We start from the raw sequence: 18,776 nt of genomic DNA on the forward strand, positions 1-18,776 counted from the left end.
AAAAACCAGGAGTCGGGAGTCGTGTGTGCGTTTTTATTTTTATTTTTTTGACTGCTCCCACAAGCCAGCAGAGACCCGCTAATTAAAAACAGGTTACATCGCGGCCTGCTCCGCGAAGCAGCCTCGCCGTCTGTCTGGCTGGAGCTACCTGGTTGTGCACTAATTCAACATCTGCTGCTCGCAATGATCCCCCATTATTTCCGGAATTATTAAAGAGAGGTGCGCACTTCTGCTTCCCCAAACAGCACGCTACATTATGCATGAGATGTGCAGCAAATTCCGTAATAAGCTTCCCAGAGTCGGGGTATGCGGCAGCATCAGTATGTATTGCTTTTGAAGCGCGGGCTTCAGAGTGCCTGGTACCTGTACCGCTCGGATAGAGACGGCGTGAGCGAGCCTTTCACTCAAACCGCAGGATGAGGCAGAGGCACAAGACCGACGATACAAGGAAATGCGCACTCAGCAAAAAGTACATTTATAAATAAATAAAATCATCCACAACAATGGCATTTTAAACATCCTCTCACTCTCCCCTCACCCCTCTCTCTCTTACACACACACACACATACACTCACACTCAGATTCAAGAAGCATTATTATATTATACATACATATTGCCAATGGAGATTGTTTGAATAGTAGTTAACAGGATAATAATAATAATAATATAATGGTCTCTGGGTGACCTCCTCCTCCTAGCAGAAGCCCTGTAGAGCTACATATATATTCTTTATGGGTGGCAACTATGGGCTCAAATGAATGCCAAAACACAAACCATAAGTTGCAAGCACAAGTCATTGCTTACAAATACAAAATACTTTTGGCATTAATTTGAGCCCATAGGCGACCAGTGACCTCACGCCTTAGCGCGTTTGTCTTTTCTTCTAAACGGGCGGGGCAGCAGTTTCCCTTCCGCGGCCACCGTCCTAACAGAGTGCCCGCGCGATTAACAGGCGGGTCCCGAAACGAATATGGAAAGGGCGCCCGATCGCTCCCTTGTTATTAATTGTCTGCACCGCTTATGGAAATATATTTTTTTAAATATATAATAGCGCTACCTGAAGCCTCTGCCCGTTGTCAAGACGCGAGAACAAATTACATTGATTTACCGCTCGCCCCCCAGCCCAGCCAATCATGTCCAGACCTGCACCACCAGTAGGTCACATGCTGTTTTTTTTTTTTAGGTTCAGTCTTAAAATGATTGGCAGTCTTTACGGATGGTGATGTGAGCCTCCCGGGAATGGAAATGGAGCTCTCCCAAGTGTTTTCTCCAAAACAATCATCCGTTGGAGGTAGGGGCGTTTTCATTACTTGCCTGCAAACGGGATTAGTCGCCGCGCATCCTCCTGCTCTGTCCTAAGCAGATCACAATCACCTGCCCGAAAATCCACTTTGCTTTCTTTACCACGCACACGCCTCCCCTCTCCCTCCCTCCCTTTCTCTGCGTGTTAATTCAGATTCCCGAACGCCTGTGTGCGCAGTTACCCTCCAGCCCTGTCCAAACGACTTTTTTTTCACGGGCTTGGGCATTGCGCCGTTAAGAAAGCATCTTGCGTGAGATTGTTGCGCTCTGGTAAATCTCACAGCCGGGGAGACGGCAACGCTGAGGATCGGCATTTGTATGGTAATGTCCCAGAGCCCGGTTTCAGCACTGCCTCTTTTCTCTCCTGCAACAATAAACACAACAGTGCTGTAACTGCGCATTTTCCGGAATAATAACAGGAATCCATTTGCCCTGGAAATAATGCGACGGCGTGTTTTATTGAATCCCGTTTTTCTTTTTCCGATTTTCAGCGATTCGCCGTCTAGGCCCGGGCCTGCTGCTTTGTGTGTGTTTGGCACTTTCTGGCTCAATAAAAAGGTCAGTTACTGCAATAAGGGAGGGGAGAACAAACACCTACCCATACCTGAATCTACAGAGCTCAATTATTGCGCCGGTAAACATTATACATTATACATGAGCAAATTTAAAATGGCATGATTTGTACTTTCCAGTGCCGCTGCCTGTTAAACATTTGCATAGTGGCTGTTTATGGACCGTGACACTGCGCACAAGGCAGCAAATAGTGGTTGAATAAACTTGCGTCGTGAAAATGGGCCTAAAGCAGATGTTTCTGAAAGTTTCTGTAAGAATAACTTTTTTTTTTTTAACAGGGCATGCTGTTTCTTATTAGCAAATTCATTACAGTCTCGCGCATAAGTGTTTGTATTTCAGTTCATGCTGAGTTTTTAGTTTTGAAATTAAGAGGCTCTTTGCATTGCGAAGTGTAATGATTACGAGTGTTTGGATCATTAGTTCGTACACACCCACCTCCCAGCCCGCCGAACCTCACGCGCAGAATGATTGATTGCTATTATTTGTTTTCCTGAATGCACTTTGGGCTACAACAGATGTATGAACGGTACATTTATTATTATTATTATTATGATTATTATTATTGTTATTATTATTATTCGATTTAACGGAAGATCAGTTCAGTTCTGTGTACTTTTCTCATAGTTGACCTGCAGAAATGAACCAAATGAATGATTTTTTTAAAAAGCAAAGCAAAGCTGGCACCACTGCGAAAAAACTGTCCTTCTGTCACTGTAGGAAAATAACGAAACATTTTTTTTTTTGTAAGTACTGTTTTTATTTTATTTTATATTTTGTAATATTAACTTGCCTGATTAAACACCAAGGCATCATTGGTGGAGTTTTAGAGAGAGAGAGAATTAGATGGATAGAAGGAAAGGGGTGGGGGTGGGGGTGGGGGATGGGGGCAGAATCCGTTTTTGTTTTTTTTTCTTCTGAATGATAACGAGGTAGATTTGTTTCCTTCGCACAGACGCGGTGACCTCTGTGTCAGTCGCGTAGTTCCGCGTAGACGGCGTCTTTTCACTCCGACGGTGTGTCTGGCGTTGTAACAGATTCACGAGCGATGCTGACAGGTGACAGAGCAAACCCCCCCCCCCCCCCAAACATTCAAAATCAATTTGCGGTCAGAGGCAGCTGCAGGGGGTCCCCGTATTGATCAGCCCCGTTTCGGAGTTCAGGCCGTGAAATGAGGTTCTGCGCTGTGGGGGAACGTGCCTGCGCTCTGCATTCTGCCAGAGACGGGGGTAAAACATGGGCTGTCAGTCTTTGTTTGTCAAAGAGGAGGGCGCCCAGAGGGGGTGGTTTTACTGGGAATCCCCCCCACCCTCCCCCACATTGGTCTTCTTGTCTCTTGTCACTTAGCATTTGTATTTTGTATATATTTCTTTTTTTATAAGCTCACTTAACATTGTAAACATCATTGTAGATGATCTGAAGAAGACTTGGAATAAATCCGTTTACGGGGGGGTGCTGGAGCCTATCCCAGCATGCTTTGGGTGAGAGGCAGGAATACACCCTGGACAGGCCGCCAATCTATCACAGGGCACACACACCATTCACTCACACACTCATACCTTTGGGCAATTTAGGGTCTCCAATTAGCTTAGCATGTCTTTGGACTGTGGGAGGAAACCGGAGTACCCGGAGGAAACCCACACGGACATGGGGAGAACATGCAAACTGCACACAGAAAGGCCCAGGCCGGATTCGAACCCAGAATCTTCTTGCTGTGAGGCGACAGTGCTAGCCACCGTACCACTGTGCTGCCCCGTGACGCTTTTAAGTTTCATAAAGTAAAATTGAAAAACCGTTCCGTTCTGGAAAACACGTCCACACATGGGGACATCTTCTGCCACTGACTGAAAACTCACCTTGTTTACGTTGGATCTCGGTTCGGCCGACCCCAAATTCTATTAAAGCACCTCAAATATCCTGTCCCCTCTCCTCACAGGTATTCTGACCCTTAGCGTTATGTCATAGATTCATGCACTGCTGTCATGTTATGACACTGCCTTAATTATTCTATCTGTTCCATGCCTAAACCTTTTATGTGTTTCTGTTACCTTTCTGCACCTTTGTCAGTCTGGATAATTGCCAGCGGTCTGAATGTAACGAGAGTGTGAGGTTGTGTTGCGTACCCTTTTCCCCGTTCAGCCGAGCGCCGCAATTCCCCCGTTTACAGTGTGGAGTTGACCCCGTGAGCTTGCTTTGTCCCATCGTCTTCATTCCTGCCGATGAAATTGTGTCTTAACAAATTCAGGCGGAGAGATTACTCCAGAACAGCCTCGGAGTGAGTTTGACTCCGTGCACTTTTAAAATTTCAATTATTACGCCACCAGGAAAAGATATGCAGTCCCCTGTCCCCCCCCCCCCCCCCCCCCCCCCCCGTGCGTGTTCCGGAAGTGTGTGTGTAGTTAGCACCATGACAACAACATTTAGAAAAATACTGAACTGTTACAGCAAATAAATATAGCCCGGAATTAAACTTAAACTGCCGACTCCAGTACAAAAAATGATGGACGTTTAATTCAGAAGCTGTCTGACAGGCCTCACAAATTCTGTCCATTTATCCTTTTATTTTGTGAAGTGCAGCCCACCTTTTCACCTCAGGTGCACTTAATTTCTCAGTGTCATTCATCTTCCAGGAGCCTGCAGATTCATTTATTTATGTTTAATTTTTTATTTTTTTGCCCTGACTGTAATGTGCCAATGAATGTTTACTCGTTTCGGTTCGCGGGTCACTCCCTTTGTTACCGTTCGTGAAATTCCGAAAGAAACCGCGTTTGCGGTGGAATTTGTCGTTGAGAAACGGCACCTCGTCGGCGTTCTCGCCTAATTTAAAACCGTTTGCAGTTGCTGACGAAGAACCGTATCGTGTGGGGAGAAAAATGCAGCTTTGCCACCAAACAAAGCAAAGCAAAAAAAAAAAAAAATGCATCTCTATGCCTCATGGAAATAATGGGTGCTCACAGAAGTTAACAAATCAGTTGGATGTTATTCCTAAATGAGAGGGCAAATCAGGCAACTGAGGGTACAGCGCTGGTGAGTCATAATTGGCCCCAGAGAACAACGGCTGAGAGCAAAACCTCTTCTGAAACAAGAACTCTAGACGTTTCCATTGTGTTCTTTAATTATGTGAAAACATGAAATGAAATGCAATGAGAGAGCGGTAAACACTGATGAATTCACCAGTCCCAGTCCAGTACTGGTGAAGTGTTGTCAATTCGCAGTAGGTAAAGTGCTGTTTCTAAAGAGCAATACAAGTCCAAATTCATACGTTCCTCTGTTAGTTTACCTCTTGCTGCTACAGTGAGGACATTTTGAAAATCCTTATCCTTAGGGGGGAAATGCATGCATCATTGGGGTGCTGTTTGCACATTTGTTCATTTAAAAACAGGTTTTAGTTGTACAGGAATGTCGAGTTTTCTGTTTTTAACTGAATACTTGGACATTCTTCCTGATTTTACATAATAGCTGCTAAAGTTTAACTAAACCATTAACCCCAGTTTAACTAATCCCTTAACCTCAGTTTAACTGAACCATTAACCCCAGTTTAACTAAACCATTAACCCCAGTTTAACTAACCTCCTAACCCCAGTGAACAGATTTATTTTAGTAAGTGTAAATTATTTTTTTCTCTAATAATATGGCCTCCCTAGCTAATCCATATCGTATTCAGGCCTGTGCTTGACATTTTCTGGTCTGGTGAACAAAATGAGGTGCTTCGGGTCGTATCTATTACATAAACCTTTGCCATTTGTAAAAAAATAAAATAAAATAAAAAACGGAATAGTACAAAAAAAAACCCATCAAAATCATCTTAGGGCTCAAAGAGATTTATCCTCAGTTAACGATCTTAGCCCAATGACTAACTAACCTAGTTAACTAATCCATTACCTCAGTTTAACTATCCTTAATCCAGTTTAACTAATCCCTTAACCTCAATTGAACTAATCCTTTAACCTCAGTTTAACTAATCCCTTAACCTCAGTTTAACTAATCCCTTAACCTCAGATTAACTAATCCCTTAACCTCAGATTAACTAATCCCTTAACCTCAGTCTAACTAATCCTTTAAACCTCAGTTTAACTAATCCTTTAACCTCAGTTTAACTAATCCCTTAACCTCAGTTTAACTAATCCTTTAACCTCAGTCAGATGGTCCATCCTTTCCTCTGCCGTGACTTCAGAAATGCAGAATAGTCACATTTCTTTGCCTTCTGTGGAGTTTGGGCCCCACCCGTTAGCATGATTTACACACAGTTGGGTCTTCGTTTTGGGGGGGGGGGTGGCTCTAACGGCAGGAACGGGGGCTGCGGTATTCGGGCAGCGGGCGCGGACGCTCTTGCTCCGGGGGTGCGGGCCGAGCCGGGCGAGGCGCGTGACGGATTCGATGTTGCCATGGGAGACGCCGCGGGAGTGATTTGCAGTTGATTGCGTGGCGGCTCTCTCTGATTGCCAGGTAGCCCGCTGCAATCAGGCGCTGTTGTCTGGGTAATTGTTCCGGGTCGGACACGCATGTGAGCAACGAACAAATGGGCTTTTATGGAAAGCCTGAAAGCTCGTAGTGATGAAGCTGTAAGTTGTAAGTTTGTAAGTGAGCTTCCTTGACTTTTCACGGTTAAGAATAACCGGTGACGTCCAGAGACTCTGTTTCAGACTCAGGAAGTGCCAGAATCGCTCGTGCGAGGGTATAGTAAAAGTTTAGTGGGAAATGCATGCAGCACTGAATGCATATTTCTGAGATCTTCATTACCTGGGTACTATTTGAATTCATCTTTATAAATGTTTCTTTTTTTTTTTTTTTTTTTACTTGCATTTTTTTACTTGCATTTGCTGAAGGATTATTTATAAATGCGTAAATACTTGTTAATTAAGGTTAGATTTATAAAGTTTGCCAGAGTGATGTTTGAATGAAGTTACTTAACATTAGTGATTTTGCTGCTGCAAATTCACTACTATAGCTAATATACTTTAGTAGCTAGGTAATTTACCCTGCTAGTAAAGTCACTATCTAGCTAACTTACTGATATGACATTAGCTAAACAGACTCGTAACTAAGGGCTAGATAGCCAACTATGTCTTATGTTTCAAGAAGCTAGCTAGCTCACTTTGTCAACTAATAGTTATACTAATATAATAATAAGGGGGTCAATGCTGTGGCCTACATCAAACACTGAATATGTAACCCACAGACATAAACACACACACACACACACACACGCACACGTACACGCACACTCACGCACGCACACACACACACACATTGTGTTTAGAAAGGGTCGAAGTGCTTGTTTTTTCGAATGGAGATTTCGGGCAGAGGTGTTTTTCCATTGAAAATGAAAAGCACTGGAGTGTGGAGTGGCCATTTTCTCTCGAGATGAGCCTGTCGATGAAATCCCTCCAATCAGGCGCTCCTCGAGCCCCTCGGCAGAGAGACGGGGAGCGCACTCTGCAGCGCGCCGGGCCCCCTTTCTCCCCTCCAGCCAGGGGCGGCACACAATGGCCGACACTCACTGCTGTTGATTTTGAGAGGGGGGGAGAGAGGGGCGAAAGAGAGAGAGAGAGAGAGAGGACATATAAAAGCTCGCACTATATAAAATGTTTTTCTCTCTCTCTTTCTGTCTGTCTCTCTCAACCCCTTCTCCCGCTCTTTCTCTCTTTCTCATTCGATTCGGGCGTCGTCAAGAGCGCCGCGGACTGAAAATCGATGGCGGGCGCGAAAATGAGAGGAGGAGGAGGAGGAGAGAAAATCCATTCGCCGTGGGCCTGGCGGCCTGCCCGTCGTCATCGGCATGCTCACAGACGCGGAGTTAATCATAGTAATTACCTCAGTCTGGCCCCCCCTCCCCCCCCACACACACACACACACACACATTCATACACACACTCATACACACACGCACACACGCACACACACGCGTTTGGGTGCAGGTACTGCACAGGAGTCACCAGAGTCCTGTGAGGAGTCGTGTTTTACTTGTTTGGTTGGGGCATGATGGGACATATTTGCATGACCAGGGCATGCTGACGCTGCAGATGTGACTGTCCCAGCTTTTTACATGCTAATATATGAGACACGTTTTTCCCTGGGAGTGGGGGGGGGGAATCTGTCTGTACTGTGCATCATCAAACAGGCAAAAACAATAAATAAACAAATAATCTTTCAAAAGAATTAATAATCTCCGCACAAACACAGTGCTGGTGTTTGATATAAATAATTCAGGTATTTATCACTCCATCAATAAATGATGGTTATTAATGATGCTGTTGGTTTTTGGGGAGCCATAGAAACGGATTCCTGTAAGACATGGGCACAAGCATTACACAGAGCAGGGATGGAGAGGTAAAGATATAAAACACTCTTCCAGGGATGGAGAGGTAAAGATATAAAACACTCTTCCAGGGAGGAGAGGATAACAGAAAACATGGCGGACGTTAATACTGCGTTAAACGCTGTGCGTGGTCTGAATGTGGTGAAGATTAATGCTGTGTGTGTGTGTGTGTGTGTGTGTGTGTGTGTGGTTTGTGTGTGTGTGTGTGTGTAGTGTGATTGTGTGTGTGTGTGTGTGTGAGTGAGTGTGTGTGAGTGTGATTGTGTGTGTGTGAGCGTGTGCGTGTGCGTGAGCGAGTGCGAGTGTGTGTGTGTGAGTGAGTGTGTGTGTGTGTGTGTATGTGTGTGTGAGTGAGAGTGAGAGTGAGTGTGTGCCCGTGCCTCTAAGCCATTCACACATTTGAATGTTTTCATCCAGCTGGTCTGAAGTGGTGAATCTCAGTCTCTCACCCCTCAGCCAGAGGCAAAGTGAAATCGCTCAGTATAATATCCAATCAGCTTTCACTCCCTTATCCTTCTATCCAGTATAATATCCAATCAGCTTTCACTCTCTTATCCTTTCATTCAGTATAATATCCAATCAGCTTTCACTCCCTTATCGTTCCATCCAGGTGGGCTGACCCCATTTCCAGTGGCTCCAGTCAAGTCTGGGGCTCAGAAAGAGGCTAACAAAGAAACAGCAGGTCACAAGATCAGAACCAAACACACTCTGTCTCACACGCACATGCACATACGCACACACACACAAAGACATACCCCACACTCACACACACACACACACACAAAGACATGCCCCGTGCGCACACTCACACACACTACCAACACACACACACACACACCCCGCCCATCCTGCAGCCAGACCCTCTCCACAGCTCCGCCACACCGTCAGATGCTAAAGAGCCGCGTGCGTGGCGTCCTCTGATTTATGCCCTCCTGTCCTTTAGAAAATAAGATTTTCATAAATTATTTAGCCATTCAATTATTCAGCCCTTTTATTTCGGGGACTGCTGAGACTGCAAGGGAAATTGGTAAACTGGTTATTGTTTTAAGAGTGTATTTTTCCTGCGCTCATAGTTGTTGCTGGGAGTTAAATTAGCAGCTACCTGCCTACCCAGCTCATTTATTTATAATGCTTATTGGAAGAGACAGAGGACAGGTGCTTAATGAGGTGCGGACCGGCCAATTTAATAAGAAAGAAGGAGCGGTCCTGCCTTGAAAACGAGGATGATCTTTGTTGTCGCGGCAGCAGTGCCCTGATGGAGGCGACGTTTGTGCTGAGTTGAATGTCAATTCGGGGGGGGGGGGGGGGGGGGATGTGATGTGATGTTTTTATTTCCGGTGATTTCGTTCTTTAAAATTTTGTCACAAGAGCAAGGAACTGTTGGAGTTCCCTGCAGTATAAAAACGGAAGCTCAAAACGAACTTTGGTAGTGGTTGTTATTTATTTGTTCTTTATTTGTATCCGTTGATATTATTTATTTGTTTAATGGACAACCAGTGCCCTGAGCTGGTTTACATTTTCAATATTCGTGCTGCTTGGTATCTAGAGAAAAAACTCAGGAGAAGCACTCAGCACCAGGGTAAACTGGAAGCTCAGGGGTACAGCAGCCAAATTGCTCTTGGGATTTAAACCCGCAAGACCTTCCTAAACACCACTGCACTCCGTCATGCAAATGGCAGTTTAGTTCCTTTAGTATTTCGTAGTTCATATCGCGGAGTGTGATGTTTGAATGGCGGTACATTCAGTACTGGGGATACAAACCTGTTGAGATTTCTCACACTGGAAAACTGGAAATTTTTTCAAGCTTTTTATTTAATCCATTCTCAGGATCCAAACATTATGTGTTCTTAAACATTGCATTACAGGCATTTAGCAGACGCTCTTATCCAGAGTGACTTACACAACTTTTTTTTTTTTTACATTCAATTTATGCTGCATCCATTAATACAGCTGGATATATACTGAAGCAATGCAGGTTAAAGACCTTGCTCAAGGGTACAACGACAGTGTCCTTCCGGGGAATCGAACCTGTGACCTGTAGGTTACAAGACCAACTCCTTACCCATTATACTACATTGCTGCCCAAGTCTAGTGAATGCTGTAGTGTGTGTGTGTGTGTGTGCGTATGTCTATGTGTGTATGGCATTGATAAAATGCTCTCAGGAAACATATTGTTTCTGTCATATTACGAATCAAACGTGCTCCAGTCAGCCCAGTCAGTTACATTTATCTCTGAGAGAGAGAGAGAGAGAGAGGGAGAGAGAGAAAAGAGGGGGTGGGATGAAGAGCAGTGGCTGAAAAATCAAGCACCATCATTTCAGGTCCATTGAGACAGACAATTAGCTTGATGCACAAAAAACTTCACTAAGGATGGTGCTTTCTCCCCCCCCCCCCCCCCCCCCCAAAAAAAAGAAAAAACCCATCAGTAGCTTCCATTTCTATTGGCCGCTGCCCGAGCCTCCCCTTCGCACTGCCTCGCACCCGGGAAGAACAATAAAGGTAACAATTTCAGAAGAATTACGCCTCGTGCCGAATCGGGCACCTTTTGTACCAGAACAAAAGAGTACCATAGATCAGCTAACAATAGCTTTTAAATGCCTTTATTAAGCTACCAATTAATGCCCCGTTTTTTGATAGAAAAGGATTTAATCCAAAATGAATAACGCTATTAACCTTGGAGTTATTGAACTGTCCGGGGAGAATAGCAATCAGTCATTGGTAAGTGATTGTCTCTCGCGTGACGGCGCGGTACCTCATCGAGCCGTTCGCGAAGGCGGGCGCGGGGGGTGGGGGTGGGGAGGGGGGAGAACGGAGACCGCGTGACAGCGGGGAGAGGAATTCGCCAGCAAGTGCGTTACTGATGCTGTTTTTTTTTTTTTTTAAAAACGTAAACTGATAATCTGTTGCGAGAGCGAGGTGCCTTTTTTTTTTTTTGGCAAAAACAATGGACCGCTCGGATCACGCGAATTCTACGCAAAGGCCCCGCTAAATTCTGCCAGAAGAGGAACCCCCTCACCCCTCCCGCTAGTGGTTAGTCACTTCTGCAGCGACACATTTCTGACAGTTTCTCCTGCTGAATCGAGTTGGTCTCCTATAAAGAGAACGATAAAGTTCTCGTTGTTAGTGTTAATCAGTTTAACCTTCAGGGTCCAAGTTGAACTATGCGGTTGTTCCCTGCACTTGAACCGGTACTTCTCTCTAGGGGTTTCGTCGTACTTGTTCCTGGTTATGGTTATACACTTTGTTGTACGTCGCTCTGGATAAGAGCGTCTGCCAAATGCCTGTAATGTAATGTAATGTAAAGAGGGATGGGAAATATATAATAAAAAAATATTTTTTATTTTTTATTTACCCTTGTTATTTTGGAGCTATTTGGCAATTTTGTATCAATGTGCTACAAACCATACCTCCCCCCAAAAAACAGCAAACTGTATTGCAATTCACACATCTAAATACATAACGCGCACACGTGTGTTTGAAATACTGCCTGTCCTCGGTTTAAATCTCTGCCAGTCTCAAGAGAACCGATTGGCTGGCGATCGTTTGTCTACTTACCGACAGACGCACGGGACCGTATATTGCAAGCTTTCCCCCTCAGCAAAATAAATAATAAATTAAAATAAAATAAATAAAAAAGTCCACTTCAATGAAAACTGTCTTAAGAAGCAGGTCAAAGTTTATTTGTGAGCAATACTTTGCAAAAGCTTACAAGGGTGTGGATACAGCTTAGCTTCATAATAATCAATGACCACACTCGCATGCTGAGAACACTGGTTGAGAATATCGACCAATATCCGATTCACACGCACTCAGAATGTAAGTGAATCAATTTGCTGATCCCATTTCTATGGGGAAAGTTAATAATGTGCGACAACGACGACAAAAAAAAAAAAAGAATTTCATTTTATTTGGCAGTGATGAAAAGCAAACCTTCATCTCTCAGAGAGGGGGGGGGGGCTGGGCACATCTCATTGTCACTCATTTAATTTGACAAGAGGTCCAGCCCCAAATAACTTGTTGAACCCCCCCCCCCCAGCACCTGCTCTTAGTTTATATTCAGTGGCAATCACAGGAGAGTGGAGTCTGAGGGCAGTTGTGAGCTAATCCCTTTACCCTGGCCCCCCCCTGGGCCTTCGCAATCATTTCACGGCCTCCGCGGTATTGACCAGTGCCGCTCTAAAACCAGGGCCCAAAATTGTGTATCGATTTTCCCTTTTGTCAGTTGTTAGTTGAAAACTTAATCAAGCCGACCGGCGTTGTCATAAAAGGCTCACTGTTGTTAAACACGAGTCGCGCGCTGCCCGAGATTTTGTTTCAGCACTTTAATTGTACAGGACTCAGCCTGACCGGCCTGGGAAAAGAAAAAGAAAAATCAATAAGTGTGTGTGTGTGTGTGTGTGCGTGCTTCCGAGTCACAGAGCATGAAAGTAGCAGAGCTGCACCTCTGCGCTACTGCGTGTTTGTTGTTAGCGATGATGATTATGAGACCGCCATCTGTACATTACTGCATTGAACTCTGGGATGGCGGGTGGTTTGGGGGGGGGGGGGGGGTGTGATTGGCTGCTGATTGAAAGGACAAAAGAAAAACTACAGCACAGTAGCCATGCATCCAGGACTGGAGTGTGACACTCCTGGGCAAGGACAAGACAGTGCAGTCCATGCTGAAGTCATTTACATTAGCATTACCCCCCCCCCCCTACACCACCACCACCCCACTCCTCCATTCACCCCCCCTCACGACTGCCGTTTCCAATCTCAAATGATTAACTCTGTATTGATTGGAACTGTTAAATAATTCTGTTGCATATTGATTGTTTTTTGTTCTATCTCCTGCCCGCTACCCCCCCTCCCCCCCACCCCTTTAATTTATGCAACAGAACCCTGAGGGACATCGCTCTGTCGTTGAAAATTCCACACACCCCCCCCCCCCCCCAAAAAAAAAACCTGTGCTTCTGTGCTGGTGTGAGGGGCTGCAGTTTGTTCATTTTCAGCCTAAATGATATTACACCCCCAATCCCCCCCCCCCCCCCCCATTTTTTTTACCCAGCCTGTTTTGGGTCATTTCTTTAAACATCAATCAGCGATCTGTATTCATCTTTCGAGTAAAAATTTGGGATGGGATTTAAAAAAATTTATTTATTAATTTCTTTTTTTTACCATTTTTGTATTTTACACCGTGTTTTCTCTGATGAATCGATGAGAGAGGAAAAAAATAAATAAATCCACGTGATGCGTGTTTCTCACTCACGTGATGATGGCGATGGGCTTTTTCCACGGTCTCTGTAAACGCGTTTGAGTCACTAAAACGTGCGTGCCAGGTGACGTTAAGCTCAGAGAAGCCCCCACATTAAACGAACCCCAGGCGCCCCCCACCCCCCCCCTGCACATGTGTGAGAGGAAGTGCAGGGTCTCTTTTCTCTTTATCCGTAAAGCTGCTGAAAATTTGAATGAGAACAGGAAACGCACATTTGTTTCACCTAGCGTCGGCCTGGCTGCACCCTAGCTGCGAGCGTCAGGAGGAGAGGGGGTGAGGCTGCAGACTGTGCTCCTCTCCGCATGCCTGCATTTCACATGCGGCCTTCTCCTGCTCCATCAGTCTGTTTACTTCTTTATGTTTCTGAGGATGACATGATGCAGGCCCCAAAACAGGCGCTGACTGCTGCTGTGTGTGTGTGTGTGTGTGTGTGTGTGTGGTGTGTGCGCGTGCGTGTCTCTGTGTGTGCGGGCGGCATGTCTTCGTGTGCATGTGCGTGTACTTGCATGTGTGTGTGGTGTGTGCAGGTGTCTGCATGTGTGTGGTGTGTGGTGTGTGCGTGCGTGCGTGCTGGATGTCTTTGTGTGCCTGTGCCTGTGTACATGGCTCTGTTTTTCTTCCAGCAGTGAAGCTAATCTGCAAAGCTGCACGGGTCTGTTCTGGCTCTGTTCTGTTTTTTTTAAACGGAGCACGAGCAGAGTTCACGCCATTCACAAAATACGGTGTTTACAGACTTTTCCCTGCGTCAGTTTACAGGCTTTTTCGCAGAGTCGGGATCGAAGGGTGCGTTCAGTCTGCGCAGACAGGGAGCCACGCTAGCGTATGCTAATGCGAGCCGCGACGGGCGCGGACTCCGCCCCCCCCGGTTTCTCTCCGGCTGCCATTTTGTAAACTGTAAGCTGTAATTCCGCAGCCGAGGTTCCGTAAATAAATAAACACAAACGTGGCGCCGGCGCGACAGCAGCGTGCAGTCCGATTACAAGTCGCTTGTCGCGAGCGCGCCATCGTGGCAGATCTCGCGGCCGATGCGCGGGTGTTATTTATTGATTTATTGGTTCCGTGCCGTTCCGTGTGCCATGGTTCTAAATCCATATTTTCTGTGTACTGCGCCGTTTGCCAGTGTTACAAGATAATCCACCACACAGTGAGAATTTCCCAATGGGAACAGACAGATGATAATAATTAGGAGAAGGATTGTCAGTCCTGAATAACAGAGTGATACACAGAAGAATGGCGCGCTTGTCTGCTGTACTCAAACAGAGGGAATTGTGGGATGGCTTCAGCACTGTAATTACTGCTGTGAGCTGTGCTTGAGTCTGTTCCGCCTGTAGGAAGGTTGTGTGCTTGAGTCTGTTCCACCTGTAGGAAGGTTGTGCCAGAGCCTGTTCCACCTGTAGGAAGGTTGTGCTTGAGCCTGTTCCACCTGTAGGAAGGTTGTGCTTGAGTCTGTTCCGCCTGTAGGAAGGTTGTGCTTGAGCCTGTTCCACCTGTAGGAAGGTTGTGCTTGAGCCTGTTCCACCTGTAGGAAGGTTGTGCTTGAGCCTGTTCCACCTGTAGGAAGGTTGTGCCAGAGCCTGTTCCGCCTGTAGGAAGGTTGTGCTTGAGTCTGTTCCACCTGTAGGAAGGTTGTGCTTGAGCCTGTTCCACCTGTAGGAAGGTTGTGCCAGAGCCTGTTCCACCTGTAGGAAGGTTGTGCCAGAGCCTGTTCCACCTGTAGGAAGGTTGTGATCAAGCCTGTTCCACCTGTAGGAAGGTTGTGCTTGAGTCTATTCTACCTGTAGGAAGGTTGTGCCAGAGCCTGTTCCACCTGTAGGAAGGTTGTGATCAAGCCTGTTCCACCTGTAGGAAGGTTGTGCTTGAGTCTATTCTACCTGTAGGAAGGTTGTGCTTGAGCCTGTTCTACCTGTAGGAAGGTTGTGCCAGAGCCTGTTCCGCCTGTAGGAAGGTTGTGCCAGAGCCTGTTCCACCTGTAGGAAGGTTGTGCTTGAGTCTGTTCCGCCTGTGGAAGGTTGTGCTCGAGCCTGTTCCACCTGTAGGAAGGTTGTGCTTGAGTCTGTTCCACCTGTAGGACGTTTGTGCTTGAGCCTGTTCCACCTGTAGGAAGGTTGTGATCAAGCCTGTTCCACCTGTAGGAAGGTTGTGCTTGAGCCTGTTCCACCTGTAGGAAGGTTGTGCCAGAGCCTGTTCCGCCTGTAGGAAGGTTGTGCTTGAGCCTGTTCCACCTGTAGGAAAGTTGTGCCAGAGCCTGTTCCACCTGTAGGAAAGTTGTGCCAGAGCCTGTTCCACCTGTAGGAAGGTTGTGCTTGAGCCTGTTCCACCTGTAGGAAGGTTGTGCTTGAGCCTGTTCCACCTGTAGGAAAGTTGTGCCAGAGCCTGTTCCACCTGTAGGAAGGTTGTGCTTGAGCCTGTTCCACCTGTAGGAAAGTTGTGCCAGAGCCTGTTCCACCTGTGGGAAGGTTGTGCCAGAGCCTGTTCCACCTGTAGGAAGGTTACATCTGTACCTGGGGAGATGCAGGGGGTGCAGCTGAAGGTTGGTGAGCTCTGTGAAAATCCACTGAGAAGCGGCCAGTAAAAATAATTTAATCAATCCATAATCTGAGATATTAATCATAAAAAACCAATAGTGCTAATGCTGGGGCCTATAGCCAGGTCTTTTTAAAAGAATTTAAAACATGCACATGCTGTTCCGAACGTGTCAGTATTTCACATTGTGTTGTTTGCTTTCTACTCCGTGTTGCATAAATAATTCAGGCCTACAGACAGCACGAGGCCTGACAGTGATGGGCTGGGGTGTTCTGCGGGGTGAACAGGAGGCGATTCACAGTGCATCAGTTCCACGCTACGCCGATCGGGTTCAGCGTTTGCGTGTGTCTCAGCCGCATCGCCAGGAAATATTCTCTTCCTTTTACACTGTACTTTCAAAATTGTAAAAGCATATAAATAGATATTTATATTTTGAAAAAAACAGGCAACATAAAATATTCTGGGTAAATCTTGATGTTAAGAAGACTGTGACTTTTAACTTTAAGTCAATGAATAAAGTGAGTCAGTCAGTAAGTAAATAAATAAATAAGAAAAGGTATCCCAGGATTATATTTATAAAGAAAGAAAACTGCTTTATTGAGCTCTGTTCAGTTTAAACGTTAGCTGGGAACATGCAAGAGAAATGACTGCAGTGACTGCAGCTAGTTAAATCATTACTACCTGGCATATTTCTTAAGGAGACAACTTAATTATAAATAATGCATATTGCATAGCGCGTGCACAGCGTGAGCTGGCGTAGCCGAAAGTCATTTTAAAATGTGTCAAGTGTTCTGTTTTCTTTAGGCTGGATGAGGCTTGAGGAGGAGGGAAGGACACATCCGACAGCCCAAATCTCCGCGGCGCTGTCGCCGGTGACTGAGACAGGCGGTACCTTTCAAAGCGCCGGCTCGCTGTTCTGAATTTCAAAAACCTGGCGACGGCGTCCCGATTTCCTGCTTCTGAACGCATTTCGGAAGGTGAGAATGAGGGAGGGGGGGGCGGGGGGTGTGGGGGGGGGGTGGGGGTGGTGAGGCCTTTGGAGAGATGAGCAGGCAGAATATAATCAAAACCGCCAAATTCATCGCATTAGTTGATGAATTTTTATTATCTGTGCGTGACAAACCGCAGCAATGCAGAAAGATTAAAGAATAATAATCTATCAAAAGGCCCTGTTTCCTATTTGATGAATGTGCATTTCATTGAAATTAATCTCTTTTTTTTTTTTCTTTTCCTATGAAAACATAGCATTGCAACTGTGGATAGTCTAATACATTCAATGTTTTTTTATTATTTAATTGTAAAATTAAAGATAGACAAGCAACAAATTTATGTATTTAGTCTATTATTTTTTCTTGTTAGCAATGCGCTAAATATAATTCCAGGAGAGTTACGGATACAGGGGCCTGCAATGTCTTCTGTGGGATAAACACATTTTATTTGGTCCCAGTAGAAAGCTAATTACCGGGGCTTATCTTTTTCAAATCAAGCATCATTTAATTTTAGCTATACCATGAAACTACAGGTGGCACTGTAATTTGATTCACTAATTAACTCAATTGGCTACTTCACGTTTAGTTGAGGTCAAGTTGCAAATTAACATGTAAATGTCCACTACAGTCACAGCGAGAGTGTGATTGGTTCCCCCAGCTGGGGATCGTGGTCCTCAGCTCAGCAGGCCAATCATATCTCTTGTTTTTTTTTTTTGCAGAGTAGCAATAGCCCAAATCTCACATTAGAACTGTTACGCACTCACGGATAGTCTTGACAGATACTCAGTCATAGCACATATGTGTCGACATCTTTGGACGGCAATGTAGTATAATGGGTAAGGAGCTGGTCTTGTAACTTAAAGGTCACGGGTGGGACACTGTCATCGTACCCTTGAGCAATTTACTTAACCTACATTGCTTCAGTATATATCCAGCTGTATAACTGGACACGGTGTAAATGCTGTATAAAAAGTTTTGTAAGTAAGGCTCTGGGTAAGAGCGTCTGCTGAATGCCTGTAATGGGCCATTTCTCAGCTCCTTGTGATGCGTTTCAGGGGTTGGTTGGGGGGTGGGGGTGGGTGAGGGCGTCTCCGGGACCTGCCTCGTTTATAGCAGATCGTTCGTTCTCTTGTTTTTCGCGGAGCCCGATGCAGACAGACAAAGCAGGCTTTTGCAGGCCACAGGAATCCTCGGGGTCTTAACTCACGAGCCAATTTTAAAAAAGCGGTTCCGCGCAGATCAAATTAACGTTAGCCCCGTGGAGCTAGCGTGGCTTGCCTGAGCTCCGGGAGGCTCTTGTAGGACAGAGATTAAAGTATTTTAGTATTTAGAGCCCTTTTTTCTTCCTGACAGACGGTGATCTTAGAGGGAGTCGGGCGAAGTGAAAAGGATAGCTGTAGCCCGTTTTCGGAACAGAAGGGAACCTCGTTCTTCGGGGAAGCGGGGAGAGGCTTTATTTAATGTAGAGCACTTCAATCAATAGGTCAATCAATGGGTTTAAATAAATTAAATACAGGAAGAGAAAAAAAAACTTGGAGTATGTCCAGTAGGAAGCCCATCTAAAAGTCTTAATGATGTTTAATCCTTAATGGAGTTCCAGACCAAAGCACACACACCATCATTCACTCTCCACGTCGCCTCTGGGAATACTCTCTCTCTTCTTCTTCTGTCTCTATCTCTCATTCTCTCTCTCCTTCTGCTCTCTCTTTCCCTCTGCCAGTCTCTCTACCTCTCTCTGTCTTTTTTTCTCTTCCACTCTCTCTTCATCTGTTTCTTTCTCAGTCTTACCCCTCTTCTGTCTTTCTTTTTCTTTCCTTC

The 18,776-nt window shown here is 45.5% G+C and overlaps 1 long non-coding RNA gene across 3 annotated transcripts in view; it reads left to right on the forward strand.

Moving 5' to 3' along the window:
* The first annotated feature begins 391 nt into the window (after window positions 1–391).
* The window catches only part of LOC135261307 (uncharacterized), an 88,745-nt gene continuing 70,360 nt past the window's right edge, over window positions 392–18,776 (forward strand). The window contains exons 1-6 of one of the 3 annotated variants that reach the window (XR_010331878.1): window positions 392–1,292; window positions 1,458–1,624; window positions 1,795–1,861; window positions 7,547–7,679; window positions 14,196–14,340; window positions 16,774–16,946. This is a non-coding gene — a long non-coding RNA (uncharacterized LOC135261307). The remainder of the gene's footprint in view (window positions 1,293–1,457; window positions 1,625–1,794; window positions 1,862–7,546; window positions 7,680–14,195; window positions 14,341–16,773; window positions 16,947–18,776) is intronic. The other 2 variants (XR_010331891.1, XR_010331881.1) reach the window with 2 other exon arrangements.

The sequence above is a fragment of the Anguilla rostrata genome, chromosome 1, assembly GCF_018555375.3.
Source record: "Anguilla rostrata isolate EN2019 chromosome 1, ASM1855537v3, whole genome shotgun sequence".
NCBI classification, from domain to species: domain Eukaryota; kingdom Metazoa; phylum Chordata; class Actinopteri; order Anguilliformes; family Anguillidae; genus Anguilla; species Anguilla rostrata.